Source organism: Mobula hypostoma (assembly GCF_963921235.1).
Source record: "Mobula hypostoma chromosome 8 unlocalized genomic scaffold, sMobHyp1.1 SUPER_8_unloc_3, whole genome shotgun sequence".
NCBI classification, from domain to species: domain Eukaryota; kingdom Metazoa; phylum Chordata; class Chondrichthyes; order Myliobatiformes; family Myliobatidae; genus Mobula; species Mobula hypostoma.
Window position 1 is genome coordinate 774599 of NW_026948126.1, and position 14442 is coordinate 789040.

Sequence of the window (14442 nt, forward strand, 5' to 3'; positions counted from 1 at the left end):
AGATTGACAGGTCAGCCTGCCAGCATTGAGGCCCTGCCCATGGACTCACAGGTTCATCTCGGGACTGCCGAAGTAAATTTAGCTGAGACGTACCAAGAGGAGGTAGAAAGTGAAAAGAAGGAGTGTAGTGAAACAAGAGGTAGTGAGGGAGCTGAGACAGATTTAGCATTAGCCAGGAAGGAATTTGTGCAGGCGCAGGAGCGAGATGAGGGGCTGATGGTTTTGGCGGAGACAGCTCTCTCTGACGCAGAATTAAGAAGGGAGCCAGTAGGCTATTGTGTGGAGGAGGAATTGCGAAGGAAGAAAGGGAGACCAAGTACCATACCCGCAGATGAGGAATGGGGGGTGGTGCAAAAGAGTTATGGGGATGAGGTTTTTAACCTGGCCCACAAGGTACCCCTCGGTGGACATTTTGAGGTGCTGGAGGAAACAGTTGGTGGAATCATGAAAGCGGTTTACCAGCTATACAGGAGGACGGATGTTATTGATTATGGCAGATGCGAACTGAGACGGTCACAGGCTTTTGATATGCTAACGAACCTAGTAGGTGTTAGCGCGGAAATCAATGAAGCTAGGGTCCCCCTGATAAGGAAAAAAAACCACTTTGAATAGATGAGTATGGTATCGACCAGGTGGGAGAAGGCTATTGTTTTGGCCAGCTCTGCTGATAAGGTCTCTCCCTTAATCCCCGAACAAAGCGACCCTTTAGGAGAGCTAATTAAACGGCTTGCACACGTGTGTTTGATTGTCCCGAGGCGATGTAAAGAACTGGGAACTTGGGTGGTGTTTGTCACGCTAGGTCAGCCTAGTGAGCAACAGCCCTATAGAATGAGTAATTCAGTGACTAAAGGGCTGACGAACACAGAAGTGTATATTGGCGATGTAATACGGCTGTCTGAAGCCAGCTTGATAGTGAACCTTGAAAAAAATGAGTTCGGCCACACGAAGGTCACTTATCTGGGAATTGTGGTGACACAGGGGCAGCTGGCAGCGATGCAAGCTAAGGTGCGGGCTATCTCTGACATCCCAACCCCGACAGACATGAGGGCCCTCAGAAGGCTCTTGGAGATGGTGGGGTACTGTAGGAAGTTTTGCAATAACTCTGCGGTTACTACCCCTCCCCCTCCTACTAAGCCCTTGTGAAAGAAAACTAAGTCGGGATGGGACGACCCTTGTTATTGTGGTCTGGGACGAAACCCAATGAGAGGTTACATTGATCGCAATTCATCAGTGTTTTTGGCCACTATGAAGTTTGCTAAGTTGGAGCCTGGTTTAAGGGATTATTAATAATACATATAAAAGGAACAGAAAATGTGATGGCTGACTGTCTGCCAGGTGTTGACAACGTAAAATTCGATGTATTAGCCAAATAGCTGATGAAGATGTATATTTGTGTGTATCAAATAATGTTCATGTTTGTAATTTTTACCCCAGTAAAAATCCTTAAAGGTGAGGGGTGTGACAAAAGTACACATAGACTAAGATGTTAACTGTCCTGTGCTGGCACCAGTGGAATCAACAGTTGGTCTGCCACCTGTCTTCAGGAGAAAGAGAGATAAGGAAAACAATGGAGCAGCATTTGGAGATGTTAATGAAGGGATGGGAGAGTTTAACGGAAGGAGACACGGTCTGAGAGCTGTCAAGATCGGCTCCTCTTTGAACCCTGAACTGTTTGAAGTGAGGATAAAAAGGGACAGGTTCGCTAAGGCAACACACACACGACACCACGAGGTAACGAGACCCTGGAAGCGGTGCGCCTCCCACAAGTTGGTGGGAAGTTTTGGAGGGCTGGTCGCGGGACCAAGCCATAGACGCACAGGGTGGAAAGGTCCAATCGGCGGGAACCTGGTGTGTGTCCGCCCTTGCCTGGGTGCCAGGTTCACTGCAGAGGAGCAATCGTATCTGAAAACGGAGGGGTCACAGTCGGTGACCTCAGGAGACATTACAAAGGGCTCACCCGAAAGCTGACGTGAAGAATATCGAAGGTCTGTGTGGAAGCCATTTGAATATACATTCGCTTTCTCTCTCTTCCATGGCAGTGCTGAACTGAACTAAACTCAATTGAAGAACATTGAAGGTCTGTGTGGAAGCCGTTTGAATATTCATTCGCTTTCTCTCTCTCTCTCCTGCGGCAGTGATTACTGTGAACTGAACTAAACTCAATTGAACTGAACTTTGCGTCACTTTGAAACTGGTCATTTACCCTTAGACGACGATAGAGCTTGATTGATCCTATTATCCTAGTTTCTGTGTACATGTGTGTTTATCATTGCTGAACTGTTGTATTCATTATCCTTTTGATTAGAGTACTGTGTTGCTTATTTCTTTAATAAAACTTTCTTAGTTCCAGTAATCCAGACTCCAACTGAGTGATCCATTTCTGCTGGTTTGGCAACCCAGTTACGGGGTACGTAACAGTAGCAATAAGCATTTGTAACAGTGACCATCCATCCAGTGACTGGCTGTAACTACCTGTGGCAGTAACTGTGACCGCTGTATCTGCAACTAGCTAAAACTGTGACCTCTGCAACCGTGACTGGCTGTAAAAGTGACCACTGCATCTGTGACTGGTTGTAACTATGACTGGCTCAGCAGTGACCAGCAGTACGAGTGACGGCTGTAGCTGACCAGCTGTAATTAAGACAAGCTGTCATAGTAATTGGCTGTAACAGTGACCATGACAAGGTTTAACAATGAATGGCTGTACCGCTGACCACTATAACTGTGACTGTCTGTAGCTGTGACCAGTTGTTACTGTGACTGCTATGCCAGCTAGTGGCGCAGTGACATCAGTGCCGGACTCCGGAGCGAAGGCTCACAAGTTCAAACCCAGTCGGCTCCCCCCGAGCACGCTTTCCATCCATCCCGGGTTGAGTGTCGAGCTAGCCACTCGGCCTCGTAAAAAACAAGGGTCAAGCCAGGAACGTCCATACCGTGACCCGGTTAATCCGAAAGGGGACCAATTCTGACACTACACGCCAGACAAGAATGGCTGACTGTCTGGTGTGACAAGCTATGAAATGACTGTGACTGCTGTAACTGTGACTGACTGCAACAGTGACTGGCTGTAATTGTGACCACTGAAACTATAAACAACTCTAGCAGTGACCGGCTGTAACAAAGGACCATGAGCACGTGGTTTGCCTTCATCCTGCCCAGTGGTCTGGGCCAGTTTATTTGAGAAACTGATTCACCCTTCAGCTTTGCATGGGAAAAAACTAGAGAAGAATAGAACTGATTATACAACGTTACTAAAAGTCTACAGACAGGTGATTTATACAAATATATAAGCAAGCATAAAGAATGCTAAAACTACAGGGGAAACAATAAAAACATCAATCCCACAGCAGTGTCCATGCTCCTGAAAATGGATTGGATTCACAGCACTGGACAAGGTCAGCTGTGATCATTGCACTGCTTTGAGAAATCGGTCAATGTTTCTGACCATATTATCCAGAACATACAGGGCCAGGATGCATTTTATCATCTCGATCTTTCCACCTCTCCACTGATTCGAAACCACAAACATGAAACGCCTCTCCATCCCAGTACGTTCTGCCAACATCTCAAACTGAGGGAAAGGAAGGAGAGAGAGGGTATTAATGGAATTATAAACTCCACAGGCTTCAGATTCACGGGCAATGGTAGCAGTAACGGAGATGGAGAGAGCTGTTCCATTGGGATGGGCTTCAGCTGAACTGTGCTGTGGCCAGTGTCCTGGGGAATCACGTGAATACTGTGTAGACCAGGCTTCAGACTAGACAGAAAAGGGAGGGTTCCAAGGGCAGAATGCTTAATAACTGAAGAGGAAGTGAGAGACCAGTGGCACAGAGGAGTGAGGGGGGATTTGGCAAACAGAGTGTGGCAGGAGGGGGCAGAAAATATCAGTAAAATGAGGCAGCACAAAGTAAAGCCTGAGTAATAGAGTTTAACACGTGGCTAAGGAGATGGTGCAGGAGGAGGAGGGCTTCAGATTATTGGATCATTGGGCTCTCTTCCAGGGAAGGTGGGACCTGTACAGATGGGATGGTTTGCACCTGAACTGGAGAACGAATATCCGAGCAGGAAGGTTTGCTCGTGCTGCAAGTGGGTGGGGGTGGTGTTTAAACTAGAACTACACAGGATGGGAACCAGAGCGCCTGAACAGATCGTGGAGTGGTTGTGGGGAAAGATGTTGCTGAGCCTACACACAAGGTCAGGAATCAAAAGGTTGACCATGGTGGGACTAATGTTCTGAGTTTGTATATTTCAATGCAGGGAGTATTGTAGGAAAGGCGGATGAGCTTAGGGCATTCAAAGTACATTTATTATCAATGTATGCATAAATTATACAACCCTGAGCACCCGGAATCTGCCCACAGCCTCGGTCTCAGTTCGTCAGACAGCGGGACAAATCACCGTGAAGCTCGCAGACATGAAACGCGAAGCAGCCGGAGCAGTCTCACAGGTTCAGGGTGAAAGGTGAAAAGTTTAAGAACATGAGGGGAAACATCTTCGCTCAGAGGGTCGTGAGAGTGTGTAACGAGCTGTCAGCACAAGTGGTGCCTGCAAGCTCGATTTCAACATTGAAGAGAAGTTGAAAACAGATGCAGAGAAATTTCCTTAGCCAAAGGGTGGTGAATTTGTGGAATTTGTTGCCACATACAGCTGTGGAGGCCAGGTCGTTGTGTGTATTTAAGGCAGAGATTAATAGGTTGTTGATTGGACATGGCATCAAAGGTTACGGGGAGAAGGCCGGGAACTGGGCTTGAGGAGGAGATAGAAAAAAAAAGATCAGCCATGATTGAACAGACTCAATGGGCCAAAAGGCCTAATTCGGCTCCTATGTCTTATGGTCTAAGTTTGGATCGGTACATGGATGGTAGCGGTTTGAGGGGCCATGGTTCAGGTGCAGCTCGATGCGAGTAGGTAGTTTAAATGGTTCAGCACAGATCAGATGGGCTGAAGGCTCTGTTTCCGTGTTGTATTTCTCTACGACTCTCTGACTCGAAGCATAATTTGGAGTATTGTCTGCAGTTTTGGTCACCTACCCACTGGATAAGTGTTTGGAAGGTTGGGGGTCAAGAGTGCAGGGAACTGGGACAGAAGGAGATGAGGTCCCAGACAAATCAGCTGAATCATAGTGAGTTTGGCAGGATGGAGAGGCCCAGTGACCTCCTACTGCCTCCCATGTTTACCTCCTGTGTTTACCTCTCTGCTGTCAGTGGGATCATGCCATGCACAGATGGGTGTTATGTTTCCCACACTAATGTCAGCAACAACAAGGAACTGAGTATTAACTTTAAAAGGAGGTGACCAGAGGCAAATGAGCCAGTCCTCTTCAGGGTTCAGAGGTGGAGAGCTTCAGCAACTTTAAATTCCTCAGTGTTACTATTTCAGAGGACCTGTTCTGGACCCAAAAATTAAGTTCATTTACAAACAAAGCACAGCAGCACCTCTACTTGCTTAGAAGTTTGTGAAGATTTGCTATGACATCTAAAACTTTGGCAAACTTTTATGGTTGTGTAGTGGAAAATATACTGACTGGCTGCATCACAGCCTGGTGTGGAAACACCAATGCCCTTGAATGGAAATTCCTATGAAACCAGCAAGTATAGCCCAGTCCATCACGGGTAAAGCTGTTTCCACCATTGAGCACATCGATATGGAGCGTTGTTGCATCATCTGGGACACATGCCACCCAGGACATGCTCTCTTTCTGCTGCTGCTCTCAGAAAGAAGGTACAGGAGCCCCAAGACTCATTCCACTGGGTTCAGGAAGTTATTACCCCTCAGTCATCAGGCTCTTAAATCAAAGTGGATAACATCACAAAACTTCCCCCCTTCATTGAGACGTTCCCACATCCTCCGGATTCACTTTCAGGGACACTATCTTATGGTAAAATGGAGGTAAGGAGGAAGTTTTTAGCCAGGGCGTAGTAAATCTGTGGACAGAGAGCTGTGGAGTCCAAGTCCATGGGTATATTTAAAGCAAAAGTTGATGGTTTCCTGATAGTTGATAGTTTGTTACACCCGGGGAAAGGTTTCACTGCTAAGGTAATGGTCGTTCTGTTAAGCAGTGTTTGGGTTATGGTTAGAGATAACGGGTGCTTTGCAATGTGAGCCGACCAATGAGGGGAGTGGGTTTTGTGTTGTGTGCCTGACACCGGTGTGAGCTGGGTCCTTTGTTTGGCAGGAGATGAAGGGAGAACACTGTTTAATTATAATGGGCCCTTTTTGCCTCTTCCTTCTTTTTTACTAACCCTTTAGGTAAGTGAAGATTCATAAATATAATTCTTTCAATCATATGCAGTGTGCTGTCTGTTATTTATTGACACTGAGTTGTACAGGGTAGCAAATTACACAGAGGGTTGAGGTGGGAGAACGTCACAATCTCATGGGTTTGGCGGATCAGAGTGTGTCTTCCCTCGACTTACACAGCCGGGGGGGGGGGTCATTGTGGGGTTATCGACCAGGATTGATTTTGTTGGATGCTGTGTGATTGCCTGAGTATTGATCCAGTGGGTTGTGTGTTTAAGCCCGTGCTAATCTATTGTCCGGTAAAGTCATTACAGTACGTGGTAATTAACGCTGCAGGGGTTGAGCGGTGGTGAGAATCCACAGGGTTACCGGTAACGAATGCTTGTGCAATGAGTGGGGTAGACACTTGTAGCGCCAATGAATTGTTAATAAGGACTCTGTGTACTGTTAAAGCATTAGGAACAGTTACGATCCTGGAGCGGCGGTTTGACAAAATGGCAGGCAAAGGGTCGCTGAGGTAACGGCAGTGGATCTGCCCGGTTCTATCGGGGCCCAGGAAGAGAGAGGGGGGCCGTGGGCCATCCATACTTTCCAGGAGGAGGGGAGTGTAGACGAGGGTGCCGAATCGGAAACTCAGTTTCCCAGAGCTGGGGGCAGAGACTTTAAAGACAAGTTGCTCTCGTTTCTGCGGAGCGAGGGGAAGGAGTGGTCTGATGTGGAGGGTCTAATGACCCTCCAGCGAGGGAGGAGCATTCTGAGTTGGTATCGGCCCTTACCTCCCTGGCAAATAAATGGCAAAGTGCCCAGGTGCAAAATGCCAGTTGTCGTAGGCTGAGGATGTTCTCGGGAATAACGCCCACCCGTCGGGGAAGGGGAGTATGAGACTTGGGCAGAGCAGATCTCTCAGATGCTGGATGAGTGCCAGAGCTCTGACGACGTAAAAAGACAGCAACTGGCAGAGAGTCATGGTGACTGGTGCCTGCAGAAGTGGAAGACGTCTAGTAGCATCTGCGGAAGGTGAAGGAAGCTGGGATCATCACTGAGTTCAGAAGCCCCAATACGTCTCCAATAGTGGTGGCCAGGAAGAAGAATGGGAAGGTACGGATGTGTGTGGACTATAGGACTCTGAACAGAAGTACCATCCCGAGAACTGAGGACAGGTTGGCCTGCCTGAGTGGTGCGAAGTGGTTCAGTGTGCTAGAATGGAGGAGCGGGCATTATCAAATCCCCATGAGTGAGGCTGACAAAGAGAAGACGACATTTATATGTCCACTGGGATTCTTCCAGTTTAAAAGCGAGTCCCAGGGCATATCTAGAGCCCTGGCGACTTCCCAGCATGTCATAGAGAAAACAGTGGTGGATATGAACTTGCTTGAGGTGTTGTTGTACCTGGATCATCTCAGAGTGTTTGGGTTCACCTTACAAGAACATGAAGTGAGGCTACTGAAGATGCAGGGCTTCCTGAAAACTCAAGGGTTAAAACTTTCCCTGGACAAGTGCTGGTTCTGCAAGACGTCTGTAGGCTATGTCGGGCATATAGTCTCATGGGATGGAGTAGCACGGATCTGTCTAGGATAGAGGCAATGACCACATGGCCAAGCCCCAGACTGTGACTGCCCTGTTCTCGTTGTTTGTGTACTGTGGGTACTATCGGAGGTTCGTGAAGTACTCTTTAAAGTGAATCACCCTTTAAACCAGCCTCTGTGCACTTACCCTCCCTTGGGGCTGAAAGGAGAGGATGGTAAATATTATCTTAGCCCTGCAGAGCTTTTTGGAGTGAGATGGGATGCGAAATGTGAAGAGGACTTTCAGTTGCTGAAGGAGCTGCTGACGAAAGCGTCTGTACTGGCTTTTGCGGTCCCCGTTTGCCGTATGTATCGCATACAGATGCCAGCAGAGAAGGCTTAGGGGTATTCTGTATCAGGATCAGGGCACAGGGTTGAGACCTGTTGTGTTTGTCAGCTGAAGTCTGTCACCCCTAAGCGAAAGTACCCACACACAACTGAGTTACAAGCAATGAAGTGGGCTGTGGTGGATAAGCTAAGTGACTATCTTTATGGAGCCAAGTTTGAGGTGAGGACGGACAACAACCCATTAACATATATCCTGACCTTGGTGAAATTGGATGCCACAGGCCATTGGTGGGTGGCGGCATTGTCTGCCTATGATTTCAGCCTGAAGTACCAGTCGGGAAGTAGCAACATTGATGCCGATGCGTTGTCCCAACGTGTACATGAAGGGCTGGACAGGGACAGAGAGTGGGAGAGTGTTCCTGCCCCTGGAGTGACAGCCATGTGCCCATTTTTTATCATGGTAAGGCAGAGGAAAGGCAAGGGCAGAATTGAGTGGCAGATCTTTTGGGAGCTTCTCATGCTGCCATTTCACAAGCTCACTACAACCTGACTGCTCTGAAGACAAAGCAGTTGCCAGAATTGCGTCCCTGGGAAGTGGCAGCCGCTCAGGGAAATGACCCGGACATAGGCACCGTTTGGTCAGCGGTTGTGGAAGGGGACATGGCACAAGAGGACAAGATGAAACACTCTGTGGTGTCTCTACTACTGAGAGAATGGCCCAGCTTGGAGTTGATGAGCCAGATCACGTCATCTCTGGACCAGCCTTGGCATTCCGAGCTGGTTCTGAGGAAGGTGAGTTGTTCCATCTCCATCAGTCATTCTGGTTATCCCTCATGGTTGAGGATGATGTCTTTGTTCTGCTGATCTGTTTATGGGCTCTCAAGTGGTTAGTCTCCATCAGTATTGTGGGAGAGACAATCATGTGTATTGTATCCAGGTTAGTGGAAGATAGAAAGGTAAATGGAGAGTTCAGCAGCTTTTGTTCATTTTATTTTCCTTTGGCCATTCAGCCAGTCTAGTTCATGCCAGCTCTCTGTCAGTTCACACTTCTCTCATCTCCCCATCAACTTCCCACCATTCTGACAACCCACTGGAAATGACAGCAGCAGACTGACCCCACAGTGTCCAAAATGGACGCCAGCAGAAGGCAACTGGTGGGAGACAAGGAGGAGCTGCTCCAGGTGAGTTGGAGCAGAGGTCGGACCATCATCGGGGCAGGAGACCCTGTGACCTTCACTAGCAGTGGAGCGGATGCTGGGGTCATGTGTTGCTGGGATTGATCCATTTCCCCATCGCTGCTCCGTCTCCTGACCTGTATCATGTGGAGGATGTCAGCACAACACTCAGTCCTCCCTCACGTGGACAAGAGCTCAACGTGTCCCAACAATGTGCAGAGGGCAGGTGAGGTGGGAACGGCTGGCGGTGAGACACGAAGGAGAGAGATATGGAACTCGCCAACCAATCTCTGTTACTCCAGGAATAATATCTGTCACTCTTTCCCTGTGTTGTTACTCCAGGACTAATCTGTCACTCCGTGTCCCTGTGTCCCAGTTTTACTCCAGAACTAATCTCTGTCACTATGTCCCCATGTGTTACTCCAGGACTAATCACTATCATTGTGTCCCAGTGTGTTACTCCAGGACTAATCTCTGTCACTGTGTCCCCGTGTGTTACTCCAGGACTAATCACTATCATTGTGTCCCAGTGTGTTACTCCAGGACTAATCTCTGTCACTGTGTCCCCGTGTGTTACTCCAGGACTAATCTCTGTCACTCTGTCGCCGTGTGTTACTCCAGGACTAATCTCTGTCACTGCCCCGGTGTGTTACTCCAGGACTAATCTCTGTCACTCTGTCGCCATGTGTTACTCCAGGACTAATCTCTGTCACTGTGTCCCCGTGTGTTACTCCAGGACTAATCTCTGTCACTGTGTCCCCGTGTGTTACTCCAGGACTAATCTCTGTCACTGTGTCCCCGTGTGTTACTCCAGGACTAATCACTATCACTGTGTTCACAAGTGTTACTGTTTGTTTGGTGTTTCCGTATAATTTCTTTTACAGAGTGCCACCCTCCCTCAATCCACATTGTAGCTTCATCCCGATCGGAATGTGGACCCAGACTTCTGAACCATGACTATTTCATCAGAAATTTTTCTTGGGAGTTATTTCTCCCATCTCTCTTTGAGATTGCTCAGTGTTTAATGGGTTGTGGGAATCAGGAGTATAAAGTAACAGCAGAAACTCACGTTTGTTCCTTTGGGAACTCTCCCTTCCAGGATCATCTGTAACACTCTCTTTGTCCGATCCATGTTTGCCAGAGCATTCCATCCAGATGAATCCCAGAACTTTAAACCCCCTGCTCCGTAGGACCTGAGCTGTAAATTTTCAAGAAGATGTACATTTGTATGGCACCTTTCATGGAGAGTGAAATCTGTGTAATGTAGAACACGGAGCAGACAGTGTTTACACAGCAAAATCCCATAAACAATAGAACAGTGATCAACTAGAGATCTGCTTTTTGTCATTGGCTGATGGCTAAAAATGTGCATCGGGACACAGAAGAACTTTCTTTTCCCTCAGTGATGGGGCGTTCCAATCTGAGGGAGAACTCCTTGCTCTTCCCTCAGTGACAGGACATCCCAGTCTGTGGGAGATCTCCCTGATCTTCTCTCGGTCACATGATGTCTCATGACACAAGGAAACTCCGCTTCCCTTGCTACCCTGGGACTGTTTACATTCCCCTGAGAGGGCAGGTGAATCCCTGGTATACAGACCCAGAGACACTCTGACTGTAGCAATGTTATCCTGAATCTCTGGCTTCCCCTTTCAAACTGTAACATTCCAGTTCACCGAGAAATCCTAATTAATGACAGTCTTGGAGTGAGAGAGCAGAAATGTGGAGAATACTCAGCATATCAGGCAACATCTGCGGAGAAGGGAACAGGAAGTGTTCTCAAGAGAAGGAATTATTAGAATGCCTACAACTTGACCTATTAGAGGAATTTGAGGTTAAGCCCACTCAGGAAAAACTCATTCTGGATTCGGTGTTGTGAAACAACCTGGGTTTGATATGGGAGTTTAAGATAAAGGAACCTTTTGAATGCAGGGTTCAGAATATGATTGTATTCACCCTGAGGTAAATGGGGGAAAAAAAAAAAATTGATGTCTCAGTTTTACAGTGGAGTAAAGGGAATGACAGAGGCATGAGAGAGGAGCTGGCCAACGTTGATTGAAAGGGGACACTAGCAGGGATGGCAGCTGTACAGCAATAGATGGAGTTTCTGGGAGCTATTCAAAAGGTGCAGGATAGATCCATCCCACCGTGGGAGAAGCATTCTAAAGGGGGTGGGGGCGTAATGAGGTAACTATTTCTAACAATGAATGTCAAAGACAGCAGTAAAACAAAAGAGAGGGCATATAATGTAGCAAAAAGTAGTGGGAAGTTGGAGGATTTGGTTTATTTTAAAAACCAGCAGAAGGCAGCTGAAAAGTCCAGAAGCAGAGAAAAGATGAAATTTGAGGATAAGCTATACAAGAATATAAAAATTATACCAAAAGGTAAATAGAGGCAAGAGTGGGTATCAGCCCACTGGAATATAATGCAGGAGAGGATGTAATGGGGAACACAGAAACGGCAGATGAACTCCATAAGTAGTCTGTCAGTCTTCACTGTGGAAGACACCAGCAGTATGCCAAAGAGTCAGGGACTCGGAGTGAGTGTAGCTGCTGTTAGTAAGGAGAAGGTGATGGGAAGTGGAAACGTTTGAATGTAGATCAGTCACTGAAACCTGATGAACTGCAGCCCAGCCTCTGAAAGGGGTTCCTGAAGAGATTGTGGAGGCATCAGTAGTCATCTTTGAAGAAACACTAGATTCTAGATGGGTTCTGGAGGACTGGAAAATTGCAAATGACACTCCATGCACCCATTTTCCCAAACTGTCTCAGTTCTTTCACAGACTCTCTGCTTCCTCAAGACTACCTGCCCCTCCACCTATCTTCATATCATCCACAAAACTGGCCACAGAGCAATTAATTCCATCTTAAATCATTCACATATAACGTGAATAAAAGCATCCCTGTGTAACACCACTAGTCACCAGCAGATAGCCAGGAAAAGCCCCATCTATTCCTACTCTTTGTCTCCTGCCAGACAGCAAACTTCTGTTCATGCTAGTAATTCTAGTGTAATACCCTGGGCTATTAACTTGTTTAGCAGTTTCATGTGTGGCCCCTTGTCAAAGGCCTTCTGAAAATCCAAGTAAACATCCAGTCTCTACTTTGTCTATCCTGCCTGTTATTTCCTCAAAGAATTCCAACAGATTTTTCAGGTAAAATTTCCCCGTGAGGAAATCATTCTGATTTTGTCCTGTTTTGTCACATGCCACCTGGTGCAGTGAAACCATGTCCTAGTTGATGGAGTCTCGCATTTTCCAGCTACTGGCCTCGGGCTATTTGGCCTATAATTTCCTTTGCCTCCCTCCCTTCTTAATTCCCCAGCAAAATGTACACTGTTATCAGAGAGTTGGGTTTAAATGCACCATTCCCAGCCTCGGGACCTCCCGAGTGCTTTCCAGCCAATAGATTGGAGTGGAGTGACCTTTCACTCCCGCTGGTGTGGACATGAGGGAGACAGAGAAAGGGCGGTGAATTCACAGTGAATACAGCAACATAGAATGCCTGTGTATTTATATTAAAGTGACAGCAGTGTGTGTACCTCTTTTGTGAGAGACCGGGGATTCATCCCCGTCGGGACACAGGTTATGGTTGTCCCTTCTGGATCCAGAGCCAAGAGGAAGGTGTTGATGGTGGATGATTTCCCAGCCCCCACCAGGCCGACGAGCAGGATGTTTATACAGGAGTTTCCATAGCCCTCAGGGGGTTTGTAGTTACACAACTTGTTCCTCAGAGTCTCCAGATTCCTGCCAGAGGCCAGGGAGACAGAGCATCAGCTGTCTGGGTGAAACGGGTTAATGAATTCACACCCTGATTATGGGAACCTACCATTTGTCCATGGTTGGGAAGTGAAAACAGCCGTCCTTTGAAAACTCTGAATTGCAATGCGAAAGTATTAATTTATTTGTTTTTTCATCTCGAGAATTAGGGGTGGCGTGCTGTCAGTAACGGACTGAATATAGAAACTCACTGCTTCCCATGTTTGGTGTTGTGTAAACCCAGTGATCGATGCCTGTGTGTTGACTGCGCTGTGGGGATCCAAGTCTGTTTCTTGCTTGCACTTTCACTTGGCTTGCAACTGCTCAATGTGCAAACTTGGGTAGGGTGATCAAGTGAAGCAGGAACCAGTAAAGAATTTTACAGTGAGACGACATTCATTCTGCCTTTGCTGTCGTCCGGATTCAGCGACTCCACCCAGGGAGTACATGTTAACTCACAAAAAGAGCCCTTCCTGTTTACAGTACAATCACCCACCAACAAGAAACATGACAGTTAACTTGTTCCCAAATTAAAGAAGTAGAAAAGCCCTTAACTCAGCAGTGGAGTTATAGGGACACCGATAATCCGGTGTTTCCGTGGCAAGCTATTTTTGTTTTACAAGGTCGAGTTGCTAGCTCGACGCTCAACCCAGCACGGATGTAAAGCGTGCCCAGGAGCGGCCTGACTGGGTTCGAACTTGGGAACCTTCGCTCCGGAGTCCGGCGCTGATGTCACTGCACCACCAGCTGGCCATAAACACAACATATTATGTACAAAATGATGGAGGAACTCAGCAGGCCGGGCAGCATTAATGGAAACAGTACAGCCGATGCTTCAGACTGAGACCCTTTTTCGGGACTCCTGTTTGTGAACACAATGTATGGTTGCCTCTCCTCTTGACTGGAACTTCAATCTCTCTCATCAGGCAGGGTTCCTAAACCATCCAGTCTCTGTACACAAGAGGAACATAATACATCTACACCTTTGATATGCCACGACTCGTGCCCCAATCCTTGCTTCTCACCGTTACACTGAAGATTCACTGAGCTCTTTTTGCTCTTCTCTTGTGTGCAGGTTGAAGATGTTGAATGATCTAGTTGCTCACTGCACAATGAGGGAGTCTCACTGCCCTGCGATCCTCGCTCGACCCTAGTGCACAACACACACATCAATCAGAAACCGGTAACCTGGCAGCAAAGGCATGTTCCCAGGAAGGTTACATACCTGTGGAAACGGGTCTGGGTGAGCACATGGTCAAGGAGTCGGAGGGCAGCAGGGATCACAGAGGGGGAGTAGTGACGGAGGGTTTTACTGAACTCCTGTTGAGAGAAGATTTAAGCTTCCTCAGGGTAGGCATCCCTGGTGGAGACTTTGCGGTGTAGTAGCCGAATCACAAACAAGAAAAACCTACAGATGCTG

At 47.5% G+C, this 14442-nt stretch overlaps 1 long non-coding RNA gene across 1 annotated transcript; it reads right to left on the reverse strand.

Annotated features, from left to right (window-relative positions):
* Positions 1-3008: 3008 nt before the first annotated feature.
* On the reverse strand, positions 3009-14158 carry LOC134341185 (uncharacterized). The gene is made up of 4 exons (XR_010016722.1): positions 14048-14158; positions 12806-13010; positions 10338-10466; positions 3009-3571 (listed from the first exon to the last, which is right to left on the reverse strand). It is a non-coding gene; the product is annotated as an uncharacterized LOC134341185 (long non-coding RNA).
* Between the last annotated feature and the right edge of the window lie 284 nt (positions 14159-14442).